Raw genomic sequence first — 21,258 nt, 5'->3', positions numbered from 1 at the left:
TCACAAATCAAAGTAAGTTGAAAGGCACCGTGGCAGGATAATGTTCTATTGATTGCTTTGTTTTTGCAGAGGATAGATTTTGTTTAATCTTCCTCTTCCTTACATTGCTCGATGCCATTAGTTCTATCTTCACTAATATCAAAGATAAAAAATCACTAGAGATGAGACTTTCTAATGCAGTTTGCACAACTTTCTGGTGGAAAGCACAGGAAACCAGCAAAGCGTGGACTTGAAAGTTTAAGTGCTTAGGAACTAAGAGCCAAGAGCTGGACAGAGGGAGACAGAGAGCCCTTTTTGGTTTAAGAACCCACCAGCTTATCCATAGCTGTGCAATGGGGCTGCACAAGGTGGGTGTTGCAGGGAAACCCTTTGTGAGCAGCATCTTGGTCTGCAGTAAGGTTACAGGTGGATGTAGCACCTTGCAGTCAGGGCAGCAGGTCTGGGCTGGGGTGGGGTGGGTGGATTCCTCTGGGTATCTGTCCTCCACAGCACCCTGTTCGCCCACGCCTGCTTGGCCCCCAGCCACAGTCAGCCCAGAGGAGGTGGGAGGGAGGTCGAGGGAGGGGGGATGGAGGGAAGTGGCTTCCGCTCGGCAAACACAAACTTGTTTCTCCTCCTCCTCCATCTTTCACAAATTCCTGGTGCCCGTCACCCCGCTGGCCGCTCCGAGGGTTTTAATCAAAAGGGAAACCAACATTTGACGTGTGCACAGTGGGGAGAAGAGAGGCGACGTGGAGGGAGGGGGCTGCCAGCCTGAGGCCAGACAATGTCCCCATATGGAGAACAGAAGGATGCCGGGGCGGCCGCATTCAGAGCCATCCCTCTGCTCCCCCTGCACCGCATGGCTCCTGCTTGGTGGACGGGCTCTTAACATAACAAGGGGGGTGCGGGGGTGGCCAGCCCGTGCTCACACCCCCGGATTCCTCCAGCCCATCCCTGGTTTCCCAGCTACTGATCCCAGCAGCCCATTCCCTCTCCCTGTACCCGTTCTCAGCATATCCCCGGCAGCCCTATTGTCTGCCAGCCGCTGAGATGAGAAGCGGTGCTCCTGGTCCATGCCTGATAAAGGGCAATAAATAGATGGAAAACAATACACATGTCCGTGTGCATACATACACGTATGTATGTATACATATGTATGTCTATGCAATAAATAAAACAAACCAGCCAAGCCCTCCAGGCGATCTGAGCTCTGCCTATTGTTCAGGACCAGGGCTTTCCTCCCTCCCCTCCCATCTCCTAATGAAATCCCCCAAGCCCTCCTCGTTTCTCCCCCGCCCCTAAAGGGCACTCACATGGGCGTGCTCTCAGGGACTTTGTCTCCTACAGCTGGAGAGGCATAAACTGCCAGGATGGGAAAGTCTTTGATCTGCCAAGGTTGTGGGTGACAGAGGCTTCTTTAGTCCTAAACCACTCCAGAGCCTCTTCAAAGCACTTCTCACTCCTCCATGTGCTACCACATTTGATCTGGGGCATCCTCCAGACCTACTTCTGCCTTCCCTTCCTCCCTTACCCTGCAATTGCACATATTGCACCTAGCCTGGCCATGAGCCTTAGCTGAGCTGCTCTGAGTTGAGTCCATGTTATTCCTCCAAAAACAGAAGAGCAGACTGGAAGAAATTCATGGTAGGTGAAACAGCTCATCCCAGTATGATCCATAGTGCATGCATACAGGAGGCAGATGATGGCCATGAATTGTTACAAGGCATCACAGAGAAAGCCCACCTTTGCTTTCTCTAAGCCTTCTGCTTGCAGAGGGTCTTAAATACGAGGCTTAGCTGAGCGTCAGTAGCCACTTTTCATCGGTTATAAACATCAGTCGCTGCACATATTGCTGACAGCATGGCAGGAGAGGGCTCTGCAGTGGTGGGGTATGAGCTGGCACAAGCTCCTTCCCTGATTTTAATTGCAAAGCTGTCCATTAAAATTCTGGTCTTTAAGAAAGACCCTGAAGTTTTGCGTGTTTCCAAGAACTAGTGACTCGTCCCCTGGTCTGGTGATCTTGTGTAACACTGCACTTTGCCTTGATTTCCCCAGCAATATGATGGGGATGCTAGTGAACCTCTTCATTGAGTTCTCGGAGCTCAGCAAATAGAATATGCCACAAAAGACCTTGACTGATACACTATACTGTACTATACTATACTTAACAGAAAGACTGGAAAAGCTCCCAACACACCCTGACCCACCACCAGCCAGCTAGGCAGGGTATGGGCTGCTCAGCTAGGAAGAATGCAAAATTGCCACAGTTCATGCCAGCTGGATGAACAAAGCACACCCACCATCTGATAGGGCTCGTGGCTGCAGAACATGGGCCTGCATGGGTCTGAAGGCCTTCAGTCCTGGGCAGTGAGTGCCAATGAGGGGCTCTGTCTGTGCTCTCAGACTGCGGCTTGCTTGTACTCACCCTCCATCCCCTACAGGAAACGCAATTTCTTTGCACAGAGAAGGCAGCTTCCCCTCCTCGGTGCCTCTGTCTTTTTGCCTCCCGTTGCACACAAAAATGCTGACGGATTTCCCTGATCACTAGCCATGCTGGCTAGTGGCTAGAGCAGTTCATTTCAGACCCTGCACAGGTATTTCTTACCATATATTATAGTGAATAATGTATCCCCAGCCATGCAGCACAAGGCTTATAAGGCTATCTCAGTATTCTGGTGACAGCTTTAAACCACTCGACCATTGACCATTCAGGTCTCATGGTTTATAGAGTCACCAGCACACCTTGACAGGGTTATAGCCTACTTATTGGTATAAAGCATGGTTAGGGATACATTATTATAGCACGTTGCTTCTGAAACAGGGCTGTGGGCCACCGATGGCCTAGAGAGCCCTTGCTGGTGATCTGCGAGGGGCTGTGTGATGTGGACAGCACGATTAACATCTACCTGCTAAATCGCAAGGAGCAATTACTGGGGTGACCCGAGGGACTGCACTCACTCTCAGACCCAGGAGGACAGGTGGCCCTGAGAAGAGAGAAGCTCTGATTTTCCTGTTTGCTATGGAAATGGGCACCCAACTGTGCCTGAGGAACTCCCTTCAAACACTGATGGCCCTAAGTACTGCAGTCCCTACTCTTTTCCTACCCAGCAGGCAGCCTGTGGCTGCCACAAGGCTGAAAAAGGCTTTGGTGAGAGCTGCCCCTCCTCTGCATGGCTTACATCCATCTTTCTGAGCAGCTTCGGGCTGGATGCAACCTGTCTTGCTTCTGTGCAAATGCCAATTTGGTTTGGCTCATGTAGATGCTCATTAACGATTACTAAAGTTAAGGCAGTTAATCACTACAGCTGAGGCTGAAATCTGGCTTTTATTCTAATTCCAAGCCCCATCTTTGTGAACTTCCCACAGAAAGGTTTCTTCCCAACAGCCTTTTCCAGCCTTGTTCTCTGGAATGATGATCTTATTGCAAAGTTTCTGAGGATTATCTGAATTACCTTCCACTGCAACATGTGCTTGCTGTATTTGTTACTGCAGAGCTGAGATGATTTAACGAACAACTCAGGTTAAAAACATTGACCTCAGGTTTCTTCCTGATCTCATTTGATTTGTTAAATATTGAGCCAAATGTGGAGAAAAATTAGCTTGGTACTTTGAAAGTCCTCAGAACTAGAACTCAGCAATAATGCAGCTGTGCTTTAAAATTTCTCTGCCTGCATTCCCTTTTTAAGTGCTATTAAAGGAAATATTTGCTAAGGATATTTCAGTTATAAGGCTGGTTAAATGGATCCATTATGGAATTACTACATGCCAATGTTCAGGATGCCTCTGAAACAAATGGACTCATTTTCTCAAATGTTATGTTTAAGCCTCAGAGAGCTCTCGACCACAGCCCTGTTTGACATATGCCTTCTCACTGCCTTCTCTTGGTTTCTCCCACAGCCTTGATCCCTCCAAGAATTATGCATGAGATTAGCTTTAAGTGGGTAAATAGCCCCTCTGAGCCCTGCGTGATGGCTGCAGGCAGCAGGGTGAGCACACCCCGATGGGGCTATGGTTGGTCCCCACACCTCCCTGGGTGCCACCACCAGATGTGCACAGTATGGGCTCCACCAGCCACACAGACCTGACCAGGGCAGGTATCCTTGTGGCATCATGCCTTCCTGAGCGAGCCAGAGCACACTCTCTGAGGGATTTTTGTGCCAACTTCAATTTTCTTCCACCTTTCTGCAAGCTGCAGGGGGATGACAGGTGATATTTTAAGGCATAAAGTCAGAGTCGTGGAGAAATAATACCAAACGCACATTGAGTCTGCCAGGAGAAGTTAACCTGTCAGCACTCCCCGGAGGGATCTGAATTAGCAGATCAGCCTCACAGAAGAGCAGTAGCTCTGCCCTGCAGCCGTGATGTTTCTCGCCCAGGACTTGGAGTTTGCAGCCCAACTTTTCACTGGTTGAACCCAGGCTCCTGCAGATTTAGGAGAGCAGCGTGCTTGCTTGCCCTTGTGAAATGAGTCCTGCAGGTGCAAGACTTCGGTGAAGTTTCACAAAGAAGGATCATGTAATGCAGCAAGAAAAGGTGAGGCTTTAGGTCTTCCCGTAGTTTTTTCACTGAAGAAGGGCACGATAAATGCTGAAAGCAAAGTCAGACAAGCAGATGAGCTTTTGTGGACATGTTTGTATCGTCATTTCATAGCCTGTGCAACATGGTACATGTGGAAGGGGAGAGAGCAGGAACAGGGCAAATACTGCTGCCAGAACATTTAACAGCACAGTAACCTCTTCAGAAACCCAGCCCTGAGCAGTTTGACATGCATGCATTGCACTGCAGAGGGTGAGACTGCATCAACATTATGGATGTACCGAAGCTTATTTCTGGCAACATGGTTGCTTTGCATTCATCTTCTCAGCTCAGGGTTGCTCTTCCAGTACAACAAACCTTCACAATCGCACCTCTCCCTCTCTTGCCACAAACCTACCACATCCTGGTCTCCTTCCTTGGGGCTGAGCGGGAGCAGAAGAAACCAGCCCACCTCCATGAGCAAACAGCCAAATCAGAGCACAGATGGAGCAACTGTGTAATACACAACTAATTAAATGCAGAAGAGTGGGGTATTTATTACTGTAAAATGCTCACAAAATTCAGAGGCACCTAAGACTTACGACAGCATTATCCACTGCTGCTGCAGAATTAATGGGTAGCCTTTCCCAGTGTGCTAAAGCAGACAACAGAGGGGGTACTCTGTCATCCAGGGGTGAGAGCGGGGAATGAATGCATATACAGTACTCCCCTCTAATGCTAATGGACCCTAGCACCGAGATTAGATTTACACCCTCCCTCCAAACGTACAGCAGAGGAAGGCAGCTCCCCCGGGCGGCCTTCTGAGCACTGTGATGCTGTGCTCTGCTTCCCCCCACCTCGTACCCTCATCCTCTGCCCAACTGCCCCACAGCCACGTGGACACTGCAGTGCTGCCCCTGGCCATGATAGGGCCACGATAGGGCTGGGCAGGAGCTTGGTGCTGCCCCCACACCAGCTTGGTTCTGCTGCAGGCTGGAGTGTGGGCTGCAAGGGGACAGCATGGTCCCCGGGATGGTCTGGTCCCCAGGACAGCCACGCTTCATCTTACATGCAGGGCCCGCTCCTGGCAGCACTGCATCTCAGCCATGGGGAGGAGTGACCACAGGCCTGCTACAGCTCTCCCGGCAAATAATTCACACCAACTTGTTTAAAGGAGCAAATGGGTTTAATTATTAGTTACAATCTTGTCAATAATTATCACCCCATCTGTGGGTAATAAATGGCAGCTTCTCACAGACTGCATCATTAGAGTTTAAGGACACCAATGGGGTGCATTAAAATGCTGAGGAAAGCATTGATCTGGTGTAAAAATGCTCTTTACAAATTACAGGCACGGGTCAAGTGAGTCCTCCCTCTCCCACCGTGGCTGGCCTGCCCTCTGTGCCTCATGTCCTCCCCAGCCCACCCTTGGCTGCTGGCAGCACAAAGACCTGCTGCAGGCTGTGGGGACGTGGCCCTGTGTAGTAGGGTTCCATGCAAAGAGGGACACAGAGCAGTGAAGGGGATGTGCAAGGCAATGCAGCTCCCTCCCGGTCAGCTCTGTGCTTTGTTCCCACCAAGGAGCCAGACAGACTTCCTCACAGCAATGGGTAAGACGTGGAGGAACATGGAGGCAATGTTTCCTGAATCACAGCTACTTCTGGGGTGGAAAAGCATCAGTCATCTCACAGCAGGATTTCTTGGAGGAGAAATGATAACTCTTTTTTTTTTTTCTTTTTTTTTTTCTTTCTTTTTGTTTTTTTTTTTTCCTTCCCTATTTGAACTGCAGGCTGGAATATAGGCCGGCAGAATGTAATTATCCAGGCTGGAATTTGGCCAAGATGCTGGGGCTAACAGCCCTACTGTTTCAAAATATGCCACAGTACCCTAAATGATCACATCTTGCAGGATCTGATTTTGCATTTCATCCAAAACAATGTCGGGAAGGGAAGGCAGTGAGCAGGATGAGCACAAACCGGTCCCATCTAACCCCATATCTGCTGGAAGTTTAGCCCAGAGCGGCTCCTGACATTCACTTTCATTTTCTGTGAAAGCATCGAAACAAGTCAGAGTTTTATTCCTTTTGTAAATCCTCCACAAGCAGTTTCCAGCCTCCTCAGTGAAAAATACATCAACTTTCAGAAGGCAAAACTACAATAAAGCAAGACATTTCCATTTAGAAGAAAGAAAAAAAAGAAAAAGAAAAGGAGAAGGGCATTTTTTTCCTCTACAACAATATTTGAGAGAGAGACCTTCTGTTTTCCCTTTTTTTTTTTTTTTAAAGCCTGTTAGGAAAGAGGATTAAGATAGCTAATGGGCGGCTTGTATTGGCAAACAAAACTAACACCCAAATGATTCTTTGCATGCACAAGTGGCAGGCTCTCCATTAGGAGAGCAGCACTGACCGCAGCAGTCTGGAGAGCACTGAGCCGCGGGGTAAACAAACCTCGGCCTGGGTCCCTGCATGGCTCTGCCCAGCACCCTGCCCTGGTGCTCCCCAGATAGCTCCAAATGGTCTCTGTTGTTTCAAATGCTATGCAAATATTGGCAGAAGCATGTACCGCAGATCCGACGCAGCCCAACTTTTAGGAACACAGTGTCGGGATTTGCTGTTGCTCTTTTTACTCCAGTGAATAAAGTTTATTTGCAGAATAAATGGTGCCCTCAGCTGATGGGCTGTTGGCTAGCTTATGCTGGATTTGGCCAGTCATCTGCCACTGGGGAAAATTTAAATGGAAATGGTAATTTTGAAAAGGCAAAAGGTTTCATTTTATGTTTCGGGAGAAGAATAATTGCGATTGTTTTTTCATGTTGGGATGGTCTTCCCTGTGTGAAATAACTGCTTCTTCAGAAAAGACAGTGGCCATCTACACATCTCATCTGTCCTGGACAACTTACAGCGTCCTTCTCTTTTGCTGGAATATCTCAGAATAAAAAAAACACAACCCTCCTCAGATTAACCAGAAAAAGCCAAAACTCTATGAATTTTCAGTTGGACAAATGAAAGGAAAAGTAATGATCCTCAAAGTCCTAATGAAACAACCCAACTATGGCTCCTCCTGACGCTTGCCACAACCAGCTCTCATCAATGAGCCTTGCTTTAAACCTCCTCCAAGCAAGCCTCCTTCATGCAAACCTCCTCCATGTAACCTCACACACCTGCAAACAAGAGGGTTTTCTCTGCGATCAGTCCCAGTGAGCAGCACTCTGCCCCAAGCATGTCAGCTCCAGCACTTGCAGCAACAGAGGGATGTTCAGAAGCCATTTTGGGTGCCAGAGCTGCCAGCAGCCCCGGAGGAGAGCATGGAGCATACAATCAGGTCAGTATAGGAACCAAAACTGCCTATCTCACTCCTGGTTTCCGTCACATCTCTCTCTGCCATCCTGTAAAGAAGGAAGATAAACTGAAATGCAGGAAACATCAAGTTCAGCTTTTAATTTGTAGGCAATTTGTATTTTACTCCTGAACATCAAGGTAATTCCTTTGATTTCCTGAAAAGATAAGCAGATCCTAAAAAGCAGTGTGATTTTTAGTAAGAATACCTGAGAGGCAGCCTGCATCAGAAGCAAACGATTCCCACGTTGTAATGCGTAATGCCCAGTAAGTTCTGCATGAGAACTGGAGCTGCCCACTGCACAAACACAATTCTGCCCGCCAAGCGCCCCGCTCATTCATGGTACCTGGTCTGCAGTTTTGTTCCTGTTCAGAAAAATACCAGGCCTCTTACTTGACCGATGCCATGCCACAGGCAGTCTGCAAACACAAACACCCTTGTTTGGAGAAGATACGCCCTGGCTGATTTGAAAAATCCCTGAGCAATGCGTTCGAAATGAATCAGATTTGATTCATGACCGAGTAATGATTGAGTAAGGACAGAGAATGGAGGGCCTGGCACGGGTACACAAACGTGGACGATCGTATGCTGAGTTCACTGCAGCGCATTGTGCTCCTTCTTCCATTTCCCTCTTTGTGAAATCCCCAGTGGGTCACTTTCCTGCAAGGGATGTGCTGTGAGGCAGAGGGCACCAAGCGAACATGGGAGCAAAATCACAAGGCCACGTCCAAGGGGTTCCCTGTTGCAGCTGAAGGTGCTGACCCTGGGTTTGTGCATGCATGTGCACATGTGTTTACACGGTCCATTCACACACACACAGGAGCATGCACACGCATTGTGAAAACGTATGTGCGTATATTCCCATATTCACAATGAGTTGTTTATGAGCAAGCTATCAAGAAGGAGTTTTCACTGAAATTATTCAGTGAATGACTTCAGACAATGAATACATTGCAGGAAATGGCGATTGGCTCCAGAGCAATCCACCAGCAGAAAAGGAGGCAAAAGCAGTTGAATAAATGGGTGGCTATGAATTACTCATTTAGCTGCATTATCTTATTGTGGTCCCAATTCAGCAAATGCCTAAACATCCACTTCCCATTAAGGGCATGAATAGTCCCATTGATTCAATAGGGTTATTTTCTCTGCCTTCCATGGGGCAACTCAAATGCTTAAATTTAAGCAAGTGCTTAAAGTGCTTTGCTGAATCAGGAGGTATGTCCACACTGTATATACCTGTGTTATACAGAAGGTCAGATTAGCTGATCAAAGAGTCCTTTATGCTCTTAAGATCTATAAATCTGTGAATATAACCAGCCTTTGCTGGAATTGCTTCTCCATAACCTTCCCGAGCACTGAAATTCATCCACACCCCAAAAATATTAATAAAACACTCTGTGCTTAGCTCTTTTCATATTATACTAAGTACGCCACTAAATAAACCTCTTAATATTCCAGTATATTTTGCAATGAACATTTTCCTGGTACGCTAGAGCGATTCCTCCTTTTGTGCCATCCAGAACACAATCCCCATGAAATACTGCAGTAAACATTTCTCTGAGTACTACAGCAAACACTACCAGCATTAGCAGATTAACCATTCCACTGAGCGCCATATTAAGCACACGTTTAAATACTGAGAAAAGACGTATAGCCTCCTCCTTCCACTGCGCCTCGTTACCCTGCCCGAGATCCATATTTCTCAGCATCCCCACACGTACCCGTGCTGCTCCCGCTCCTCTCTTTCTCTCCTACTTGTTTTGCTCCTCCTGGGAGTGCTCTTCTGACTGGGGAGATCTTTCTTGGGGCAGGAGGGGGATGAAAGGAGGGCAGATTGGCACACTGCTCAGCCACAGAATCGACAGCCAATCCACACTGCATATATGGAACTCTTTGCTTTGATGAAGTCTGGTACTGGAGAAAGACAGGTTACCTGCGGGTCTCCCTCCCCTGACCAAAAGAAGTATGCAGAGCTTTGAAGTAGCAGGTCTTCCCTGGTGCAGCTTGGAGTTACAAAGTGTTGTTTTTGGGTTTTACAGGTGTATTTTAATCTCAGTGAAATTACCAAGAACAAAACCTTCAATGGATTCATCTTTAGCAAGTGTTTAAGAGCCATTGACTCGTCTCTTGTTGCTGACAAACCATCTAGATTCAACCCATGGTTCTGTTCAGCTTTTCTCCTTTCCCTCCTTTCTCTCTTTCTCTCTCTTTTTTCCTCTCTTTTTTTTTTCTTTTTTTTTTTCTTCTTCTTTTTTTTTTTTTTTTTTTTTTTTTTTTTACTAGCAATTTGATGTTTGATCATTTGAGGCAATGAGGCGGAGGGTAATTTACGTTATCAGGGAGGTATGAGGGGTGCTGGGAACCCAGACGCAAGGCCCATTCGCCTGCTAAAGCGCCATCGTAATGTAATGAGACTCCAGTCAAGTGCAGCTAGTAATGGAGAGGAACATTTCCCATTCATCTGCCTACCTGAGACTCCACGAAGACGACAATAACTTTTGCACAGGAGGAGCAGGGGGGGACATGGTGAAGGGGGGCTGGCGTCCCCACAGCAAAGCTCACTCCAGCTGACAGAGAACCACCATGGCCTCACTCTAGGGAGCAGAGCAACACAGCTGTGAGCTGAGGAGCAGGTTGTTGGGTGGCTCAGCCTCCCCATCTCGGACATCCAGCCCGCACCTGACCCACAGTCCCCTATTCTGGCTGTGGACACACTCTTGCCTCTGTAGCACCTCTGCAATGGGACCTTGGAAGAGGTGCTGACAACCACATGCCCACCACCAGCACTGACAGCAATGCACGCACTCAAGTTCTTGCAAGTGGCCCTGCTGCTCTGCGCACTTTATTTGCAGGCTGAGGGTAATTATAGCTGGAGGGAACCTCCTGGATGCAGACAGACCTCCTGGCACTGACAGCCCTGTGCATGGCAAGGGGTAGGTGGCAGGGGAGAGACACAGGGGCGGGAGAGATTTGTTTCCTTTCTGTCCCAAGCTGGCTGCTTGTTCCCAGAATGCAGCCTGAGAAAGGGAGCAGAGAGCCGTCTGCTCCCCCTCACCAAATTCCTGCTGCACGGACCCTTCCAATTATACCCACGTCTGAAAGGCTGCTGTCAGGATGAAAGGCACGGAGCAGTAATGAACTGACGATTAATTTGCAGTTGGCTCACCCAGCGCGCGATCCTCGCTCAGGCTCGCTGCGTGCGGGTGCTAAATATGACGATGTCAGCAGTTGTCAGCCAGAGCAGGGGCTGCCCCTCACACCAGCCTCTCCCTACCACACTGCCAGGGGCCACAGCTTGGCCACAGCTTCCCAGCAGCACGGGCAGCCCTGGGCCAGCCCCGCAGCAGCCACAGCAGCATGGGGAAGGTGCCCTATTGCCCGAAGGCCTGTGCAATACACTTCACATCCCTCAGTCACCAGATGATCATCTAGATTATTATAGTTGGCTTCCATTTACCACGATGGGATCTATGGGGATCAGTTACTGTGCCGGCAACCCTGTCCACAGCATTGGGATTGGAACTAAATGATCTTAAAGGTCCCTTCCAACCCAAGCCATTCTATGATTCTATGATCTGAAAGATAGGTAGGTGCCCCTTGAGTACAGACATCTACGGCTTCAAAAAGCTGATTAGCAGAATACGAAAACCATCCGCAAATGGCTGAAAAGCCTGGATTTATAAACCAATCACTGTACCTTCCTGATGCAAACACTGAAGCATACAGGTATCTAATCAGTGTCTATCCCAGAATGTGTGTAACAATCTCAACACCAGCAATTACAGTTGTGGGATACTTATGCAGCCTGTGTGCTCTAATATCATAAAGTCGTAGAATCACAGAATCATTACATTTGGAAAAGGCCCCTAATATCCAACCCGAACCTCCCCTGGTGCATCTTAAGGCCATTAAATCTTTTCCTTTTGTCTCACCTGGAGCTGGTCTGCACCTCATTCATGGAGACACAGACAGGCTGCCTGACAGACTCCTCTCCTTAGGACAGTTTTTCTTAGGAAGATCCACATCTGAGCTGCCTGTGCATTTGTGGCATTTCCATCAGCTTTGTGCTGTTCAGAGTAGCTAAACTGAAGCCCTAAGAAAAAAATACTCCAGAAAACTGGGCGCCTTCTCTTTTGACACATCCTAAAAAAGCCCTCTGATCGCTGGTTCAGAATGACATTTCCTTTCTGATGTTATTTGGATTCTATTAGACAATGTTTACAGAGCTCAGTCACCAAAATAAGTGTTCTTTTTCACACTGAACAAGACATTTAATTTGATCAAAACTGATGACTTTTTTCCTCCCCCAGCCTGTTGATTTGCAAAAAAAAGAAAGCTTCAATGGAACCAAAACAAGATTATGGCCAGGTACGCACATCACTGAAATTGCCTGCAACGCGTAAATCTGCTGTTTGCCCACTCCCACTACATGCGTAATTTTGTTTTATCACTTACAGTCCCGGGGTGCTCACACAACTTGGCAGTCAGTTTCCGAGCATGAAATCGCACCTGTCTGGAAAAATGCACAGAATATAGAGAGGCAGAACAATATACAGAGGTGGGCTCTTGCAAAGCGAGCGCTCAGATGGTCTGGGGACCACGGCAAAACATGTGGTGTCAGTGTCACAGCCTCTGGGTGCCCTGGCAGTGTTCAGTGGCACAGAGCCTGTATCACTGTGGGTTTTGTATGCACTTCACAGAGGTGTTCACTGCTGGCTGTGGGTCTCTGTGCATCTCACACATCTGGCTGTCATTTCAGGTTTTGGTTTCTGTGCTCCCTCTGCCCTGTGCTGAGCCAGGCTTGCCAGCTCCCCATGAGAGCAATGAGCAAAGCCAGGCTCTAGCCAGGTGCCTCGACAGCATCGACACCACATGGCAGGTGATCCTGTGTTACCTGGCTGCAGTGCTGTCACATGAAGCCCAAACCTGAAGGCTCCTCTGCAAAGGAGACCTGAGCCCTTTAAGGAAGAGAAGAGCAGAAATCAATTGTCTGCTCGCCTTCCTCCCTGGGCCCCCCTTTCTCCCTCCTCCATCACCACCACCACCACACACGCACCCTATTCACCCTGCTGGAAGGTGACATTTGCTATTAACCTTATATTGGGCCATTTTGTAAATCAATGTCACTTACATTTAATAACAAGTGTAATCAAAGGAATTATGCAAATTTAATTTGATGCTTCTTGAATTATGCAAATCTGCACCACATATAATGGCTTCTGACATGTGCCCAGTTGGAGAACGTTCCATTACCTCCTCTCTTATTACCCCTATTATTATTTTTATTTTTTTATCCTGTGGTGGGGGGGAGGGAGGAGGGAGGGAGCGGCAGTTAGGCTCGGAGGCAGGGGGGACAAGTGAGTGCAGTGGGAAGAGAAGGGAAAGAAGAGGGGTGGTAGAAGAAAGCGCTTCTTTGCCTGCATTTCAAGTAGCAAAGCCTCCTGAAGGCATTTCTGTTATTGTTATTGCAGAGCAAGGAGAGCGGGGCAGGGGGGGGGAGGAGTGGGGATGGGGGGAATCATTTCCCATGAATGGCTTTGCAGGCAATAATACTATAAGCCTCTGATTCTAAATTACTGCCCTTTCAGTCCTATCTTCAGTACAATATTACTCTCCTCGGCCTCCTCTTCCTGAATTATAAGGCAAGCTGGGGGAGGGTGAGAGAAGAGGGGAGCAGGACCCAGAGTGGAATACACAGGGTGAATGGGTGAAAAACAGGGTAGTTCTTGTTGCTATAGGGCCACCCCAGGTGGGGTGTCCAGTCTGATGAAGAATAACTCTTCTTTTTTTTCCCTCTTGGCTTTCCCATCACTCACTTATTTCCTTGCATGTGACCCTGAGATCAGAAGACAGATATGCCACAAAATGCTGTATCTTTTCAGAAACTTATGGCATCAGTACCCAGTAGTAACACAGGTTCCTTCCTTTGCAACAGCTTGTGGTCCACAGCACCACAAGTCAGCGTGGACCTGACTCCTCCTACATCACTTTTTCTTGTTATAGAGGATTCAGTGAGCTGAGCTGGGCCACATTTTCCTCTGCTGTACTACTCACATCAACTGCAGAGTGACTCTTTTCAGGACAATTGATGCAGTGTGGCCTCAGGCAAAAGCAATCCCACGTGTGTCTTGGTGTCTTCATGCTTGTACAGATAAAGAACTTCATCTGCCTTCTGGAAGAAGAAGAAAGGGGAGACAACACACATTTAACAGTTTCTGTGCTCCTCTGATGGAAGCTGGTACATGGCATCTTCGGTTTCCATAAAGCAATGAGTCACTCATCAGAAATTCCCTCTGCCCAACTAGAGAGGTGAATGGCAGAGGAGGATTTCTACACTTCCAAGCTGGAGATTTGACTTCTGAACAAGATGCTCCCTTAACACGGTGTGAACTTCAAAAGGTGAGTTATAAAAGGCTCCTTTCATACTTAAATATGTTTTCTTCCAAAATGCTGCCAGGAACACATCTTTATTTTTCCCTCCTTGCTCTTTATATTTCTGTTTGATTACATAGCCCTTAGAAGACTGCAGGTTTCTATGCTAATGGAAGGAAATTTCTAGAAACTTACTCTGCAGTTGATTTAAAACACTATAAAGCAGAAGACATCAGAAGAAGGAAAAAGGTGAGGGTCTGTTTTATTTTTTTAATGGGAGGATGTTTATGTAATTCTCAGTGTATTCTCATAGAAATTTGATGTTAAGGAAATGCCTCTACTCTTTCCAAACTGAAAACATTTTCAAGTTCATGTGGGAAAAGCCGCATTTCAGTCAGATTTTGATAGCATGATTTCCACTGATGATGAGGTGAGATGCATGTGCTTACCCCACATGTGCTGATGGTATCTGGCAGCACCACCAGCACCTTTCCAACATCACCAACTCACCACCACCGCCAGCAGCCCTCCGTGGGGCCCATACAGAAGACAAGGGTGGACCTTCAGCTGTGTTGGCAGATGGAAATCCTGCTGGCAGGACCAGGCCCAGTGTCTGCTTCAGCCCTCACCCAGGCCCAGCATGGAGGTGCCTGGTGGGAGGTGTCAGGGGAACGACAATATTTGTGTCTGGCACTTGCTCACTTCCACTTGTGGTTGTTGATTCACTGCCCAGAGACCCGTGTCTGTCATTAGGAAGCTGAAGAAAAGAATGAAGCTCATTTCAGAGTCAAATACATCAATAATCACTAAAGTCCCCTTCATTCCCATATTTTCAGACTGCACAGAGGAGAGAGAACTTGCCCTCCCCTGCCTTTCTTTGCCTTGACTTTCTTGGCCTTGCCTTGCCTTGCTTTGTTGTACTCTGTCCTGTCTTTCTTTGCCTGACCTTGCCATGAGAAAAGGTGATGCTCATTGCTCCCATAGGAATTGGAGTGATGAGGACACACTCCCATGCCCTGGCACCAGGTGTTGCTCAGCTAGAAGTTCCCATCACAAAGTGCTGCAGCCAAAACCCCACTGCTGCAGGTGCCCACTAGGGCCCACTACAGCCTGCAGCACCCGGATGAAAGCTAAAGCTGGGTAAACTGGCAAGCATCGAGACCTATGCTCAGTGCTTGCAGGGTGCTCTCCTGTTTCCCTGTGTAATAGTCACACAGCCTCACATCCTTTCACCTGGGATCATGCATTCTAAACCTACTGATGCTGACTGGGAAATAGACCATGTGAAGTTTCCAGGTCCAGGCTGAAAGACCTCTGTCCCATTTCCAGGAGGAGGGATTTGCTTGGCCTGGACGCTGGAGGGGGCATGCTGGGCTTCCCATGGGTAAATAAATAGAGTGGGGAAGTGCCCTGGAGGCCATCATTCACACAAGGGCTCTAAAACGGGCTGCTCCCAGCGGGAGGCCCCACTGCTTGAAGTTTACATGCTCTCCCCTTCCCTGGAAATCACAGGTCATCGCTCGCAGCCACCTCCTCCCCACTAAAACTGTAATCAGCTAAGAGCCATAAAAACACAGCTTAGAAAGGGCTGGGAATGTGACCTCATGAGAAAGGAAACGCTGACCAAACGAGCATGAAGTATCCCAGGAAACAGTTTGAAGAGAACAGGCTGAAGGTGCAGGAGAATAGCTTGCTGTGAAAGATGGTGAAGGCTCCATTCCATGCCTCAGTTTCCTCATCTGCAAGGAGGAGGTGACAGGGCACAAACCTTCACCCCACAGAAGAGGCACAAACCCCACCAGCAAGGACTCTTTTGCAATATCATTCCAGCAGCATCAGTGTAAGAAGTGCTGAGGGCGATGTTCCCATTTAGCCTTCCCTTGGCAATGCCAGAGGATGGAGACTTCCACTGGGAAGGAACCGAAGTTTCTCCTTCCTCTTAGGGCAAGTGAAAGCAGGATAAAATTTCATGAAGGGTGGGTCTCTGTATGGTACCAAGGAACAGGATGTAAGTACTAGAAAAGAAACACAGGAACTAGACAGGTAGACCAGCTGATTTTTTATAAGGAACTAATTCTGTATTTTGTAATTATGTCTTTAGTGGCTTTTGGGCTCTGCACTACATAATGTGCAATGCTCCCACACCTTCAGGCTTGTTTCTCACTTCTCCATTTTTCCCCAACAAATGGGTGCAGTCCTGCCATCTTACCCAGTTATTCCTGCTTCATCCCAGGGTGGTCCTGTACAGCCAGCCATGCTCGGTTTTCTCCTCCAACATCCCTTCTGAGAAGCTGGCTCTTGGCACTGCAGGGAGAAGGATTATTTGATCTTTATTAATTTATGGAAAAGAAGGAAGAAAGTGGAAATTGCAATGAAAGGGACAGCCAGCAAGATGGCAAGGAAGAGAGGTTAAAAATGAAGTCATCATCTAATTGGCCCGCAGTGAATTATTCACATGTATAATCTTTTTTAAAAAAAAAAAAAATTCAGCACAAGGCAATGCAAGTAAATGCTGTTCATGTTTAAAAGTCATTTCCATAAGTAAGTGCAATTTCTCTACTGTTTGCCCCTGTTTAATGAAGTGAAATCTTGTTTGCATTCCTCCCAATTTCCCAACGAAAGGCGCCCAAGCGTTTGCACCAAAATTACTCGGCCCAAATTAAAACCCTCCAACACTTTAAAAAAAGAAAGAAAAGGAGAAGGGGGAAAAAATAAGACTTATTTTTAAAATGCCTTAAGTGCATCCCAGCATCCTAATTTATTTTTAGACACTCGTTATTAAGAGTAGTAGTAAGTTTCCCCTTCTCTCTCGCTCTCTCTCTTATTTAAATGAACTTAATGGCAATAGATGCAAATGTCTGGAAGAGGAAAATAGTTAACATTTATTTATTCTTACTGTTGTCTCTTCCCTGGCTGGTGTCATTAGAACAGTTCGTTGCATCCCATTCGCTCCCATTAGCTCTGCTATCAGAGCCACCCAGCACGACTCCAGCACGGCTCGAAGTGCTTTCTGCGGCCCACATAGGGACTACATCATCATCTCCGAGGCACTGGCTTAATGACAAGAAAAAAAATTGGAATATATTGCACAGCGATCTGGGGAAACAACAACAAAACCCACCATTGCTGTTGTCGCCCACTGCTGCCTGCTCTTGACCCAACAACATGTGCTCCTCCGTTGGAGGGACGGGTGGATGAGACACAGCACTGGGACAAACGTACTTTCACAACCCACTGATCCAGGCAATGTGCAGGGAAATATGGCAGCGGGGACCCGGAGTGCTTCCAAATGCTCTTGGAGGACCCAGCAGAGCTGTGTTCCTGGTGGTGTGGCAGCCAAAGTCCCTCTGCAGCACAGTGTCAGGCGGATGTCCCCATCATGGCCTGCTCCTGCCCACGCAGCATCCCACCTATGTCACAGCACAAACATTTCTTCTCAGAGTGGGACCAGTCCCAGAGCCTCTCCAGACCATGGGCAAGGAGGTGGACCTGTAGGCAGGAAGAGAGGCAAACCTCCTTGCAAGGAAGGAGACAGGCCCCTGGGTGCCCTGGCACAGTGAGGATGGCAGCGAGAGGCAGAGAGAGACCCAGGGCTGTGTGACAGTGCCAGCTGACAAAGCAGCATTTGGGAGGGAGGACATCAGCATCTGCAGCGCTGACACATAAAAGAGAGGCAGCAGCTATTACAGGCGGGGACAGAGGAGCTGAGAGGGCCCTCCCCCTTCCATAAAGTTGACATTGTCTCCCATGATAACTTTTCTGCTGAGGTAGGAGACACTTTACTGCAGAGTTGCACACAGCAAGTAGCTGCCCTCCCCCCTCCCCTTCCCATCCTCTCCCTCTCCCTCTCTCTCCAGCATCATTTACATCCTTAATTAGCTGTAATTCTGCAGTGCTCATTAGGGAAGGACTGGAAAATATCAAGGAGCCCACAAGCAGGGGGCTTCGGGGGAGAGGGAGGAAGAGAGGGATGTGGGCACCAGGCTGAGAGGGGATGCCCAGGGCTGGGCTGCAGAGCCAGGAGCCAGGAGCTGCTCACTTAATTTGAGTGGGATGATTACACTAATTTGGGAGCACTGATCCAGGGATGGGGTTAAAGAGGCCACACTGTCCCACCTAGAAAGGCAGAAGTCCAGAGAGCAACAGCATCTGACCAAGAGGGCTTGTTACTTCCCTGCTGGCGGATGAGGTCTCTCTGCTGGGTCATGCAGCACTGCATGCCTAATGTCAGTGGTCAGATGCAGGAGGAGGGCAGCCCTCCTTCCACTCCGAGGCAGGTGGCCACACAAACTTGCCCTAAAAGTGAAAATATATATATATAGAGAGAGAGAGAGAGAGAACAAAAGTAAGGAAGAAGAAGAAGAAGGAAAAAAAAAGAAATTAGAACTCAAAACTAAAGCCGGAGTATTTCCTCCAAGCCCAAATAGACAAACAGTGTAAAGTTTTATTGTCAGCCCAGTTATTTGATGTAATTACTTGGGGGACCAGCAGCAGACCTGCATAGTTCTTGTCTGGACTCCTGTTTGCTCAGAAGTGTGCACTCTGTCTGAGTGCAGCTCTGCCTCTTCACAGCCCCAAGGTACAAGACCAGTTAGGAGGCACTACAGCCTCCTTGCCTTAGCTGCAGGGCCAAGAACAAGGAGGTTGCATGCATTGGGTAAGGACACAAAGAAAAACTGTGGCAGGGCCAGGAGGTGACCTCAGATTTCCCAGTGTCTTTCTCTGAACTGCTAATTGCAAGCCATCTTTCCTTATGCCGTAGCACATGGATGTCTGTATGCCCACTTGCACTTGCTATTCTAGGCACACACTTGGCTATTTTTTAATTCACTGCCTCACTGTATCTTTGCTCGAGGTTAGATGTGCATGTAAAAGACTATCGGGGAATTCAGTGAAGTTGATAGAGACGGTCTTTGCAAGTCCATCCTCCCACTTTTCATTTGCTGGTAATAACACAAGCCTACAGTTCCTTGGGGCTGAGCTGTGATGGTGTGTCCCACCAAAGACTCAAAATGATTACCAGCACATGTGGCACTGATGCCCTTTTTTGCAAATATAAGGGCACGTGCACAAACGGGCACTTGCACTTTCATTTATCTTCCTCTGTATGACTTTTATTTTCACCTCATGAAGACATTTATTAACATCTTCAAATTCCCCCTAGTGTTTAGATGAAACTTGCCATAACAGAGAATCAGAATATATGAATGTGCCAGAACAGCTCAGGAGAGAACCCTGGTGAAATACAGCTTTAGAGGAGTGCTCAGGACCTTTGCAAAACTGCATTTCAGTGGTTCATAGTGTTGGCTCTGGGGTTTAACACAGGTTAACACCTAACCAAGACAACCATTTACACCATTCACGCAAAGACAAATCTGGCCTACCTTTCAATATTAACATCTGGCTTCTCCTGTAGTGTTTGGTTCATAGATCAGAAGATAAAACTTCCAGTTCCACTCCACATGAAATTCAGGTTGCAAAGAAGTGGCAGTGGAGATTGCCTGGATCTTTAAAGCAGCACCTTCCAAAGGACCATTTAGTCACGATTTCCAATGACTAACTGACAAAGCCAAACCTTCAGAATGGATTTTGTCCATTATCTACTATTTGGGAAGAAGGATGAAAATCAGAAAGAAAACAAAAACAACAACAACAACAAAAAGCCAGCTAGCTCCTTATTGGAGATGTTTGGTCTATATGAGGACAGGTGCCTCATCATGGCCTATGGTTGAGGAAACATTACAGATTCCCAAGCTGCACACCTGCTATGTCTGCATGAGAGTTTGTGAGTTGCTCCTGGGTAGGTTAAGGCATCAGCTGCAAGTGTTTATTTCCCTGGCCCACCTGCCCTTGGGAGCATCTCCTGCAGAAATGGGTCCACAACCAGCCAGGCCTCCTGCTAAACCCACCCCTGGGCACCTCACCTTTCCCACAGGGCTGGGGCAGCCAGAGGGAGATGGATAGCCAGGGAATGCAGCAGGCGAAAAGCAAACTCACACTACATAAATTCTTAAATGCAGTTTTATAAGGACACAGTGTTGTAACAACTTGCCAAGAACAACACTGAAATTATTTCAAGGTTTCTCATTTGTTTGTAAAGTGAATATTAAAAGTGCAGGCAGCAGTCTCCCGGTGTTCCCCTGGGAACTGTTAGTGTCCGTAGTAACGAGGTCATTCCTTTTTTATTAGGAGATGGGTTTCTGTAAAGTTAAATGTGCTGACAGCCTCTTGCCTTTGATGTTGGGTTTCACCTCCGTCCCTCCTGCAGATATTGCCGCTCCTCCCTCACAAAGACACATCCCTGACAAACAATCTCCCTTCTGTCTCCCCTGCTTGTTTGTTTAGATGCATGATAGGCAGCTCTGCTAAAGGGCAGCACAGGAAGGCGGGCTGCTGCTCCATCAGACGACGGAGATGTGAGAGATTTGGTGGCTGTAATTAAGCTAGCCTTCATCCCCCAATCTGCTGTGCCTCTCGGTACCCTTCACTTTATTGACCGGACAGATAATTACAGTGTGGCGCTCACAGGGACCTCAGTCACAGCAGCACTGCAGCTGCTCAGGGAGCCCTGCCCCAGTGCCGGGCTTAGAGGCAGAGCAGGGGCACCTCGAGCACCTTCCTCATCTGGCAACCTGGGTATCCCCACAGTTTGGCCTCTGATCACTCAACATCCCATGCCTCCCTGACCACAGTCAGCAAAGACATGGACACACAGGTGGGCCTCAGTCACACCATAGCACACAACAACCTGCTAATCAACACAAGGAAGGGACATCTAGTGAGGACAGCTTTTGGAAGGCTCAGTTCTGTGCTCTACCCAAGAGCTTCCTGAAGCTTCTAAGCAAGTTAATGAAACAGCTCCCATGGCAATAACATGGGGTGGCCCCAGGAGCCCCAGTTAGTGATGCATACTGTGCCTGTGCGCACCCAACATGCAGCACCAGGAGCCCCAGTCCCACCTGGCACCTCAGCACAGCTCAGTAACACAAAGAGACCAACATTTCTGGTGTTTGAACATTAAACCAGCAACAATGCCCACCGTGTGCATTGTGTG

The 21,258-nt window shown here is 48.0% G+C and overlaps 1 long non-coding RNA gene across 15 annotated transcripts in view; it reads right to left on the bottom strand.

Annotated features, from left to right (window-relative positions):
• LOC107315902 (uncharacterized) overlaps nucleotides 1-21,258 on the bottom strand; it is a 64,738-nt gene that overhangs the window by 5,091 nt on the left and 38,389 nt on the right. For 4 of the 15 annotated variants that reach the window (XR_014948634.1, XR_014948641.1, XR_014948637.1 and 1 more), the window contains 7 exons: nucleotides 17,427-18,500; nucleotides 17,101-17,258; nucleotides 16,414-16,508; nucleotides 13,887-14,961; nucleotides 12,288-12,345; nucleotides 8,041-11,866; nucleotides 5,435-7,881 (listed from right to left, as the gene is read on the bottom strand). This is a non-coding gene — a long non-coding RNA (uncharacterized LOC107315902). Of the gene's footprint in view, nucleotides 1-5,434; nucleotides 7,882-8,040; nucleotides 11,867-12,287; nucleotides 12,346-13,886; nucleotides 14,962-16,413; nucleotides 16,509-17,100; nucleotides 17,259-17,426; nucleotides 18,501-19,588; nucleotides 19,808-21,258 lie in introns of those variants that run through there. The other 11 variants (XR_014948640.1, XR_014948636.1, XR_014948644.1 and 8 more) reach the window with 11 other exon arrangements.

The sequence above is a fragment of the Coturnix japonica genome, chromosome 8 (assembly GCF_054131305.1).
Source record: "Coturnix japonica strain WE chromosome 8, WE-NBRP24, whole genome shotgun sequence".
In the NCBI taxonomy this organism is placed as follows: domain Eukaryota; kingdom Metazoa; phylum Chordata; class Aves; order Galliformes; family Phasianidae; genus Coturnix; species Coturnix japonica.
This window is presented reverse-complemented; position numbering and strand designations above follow the sequence as displayed.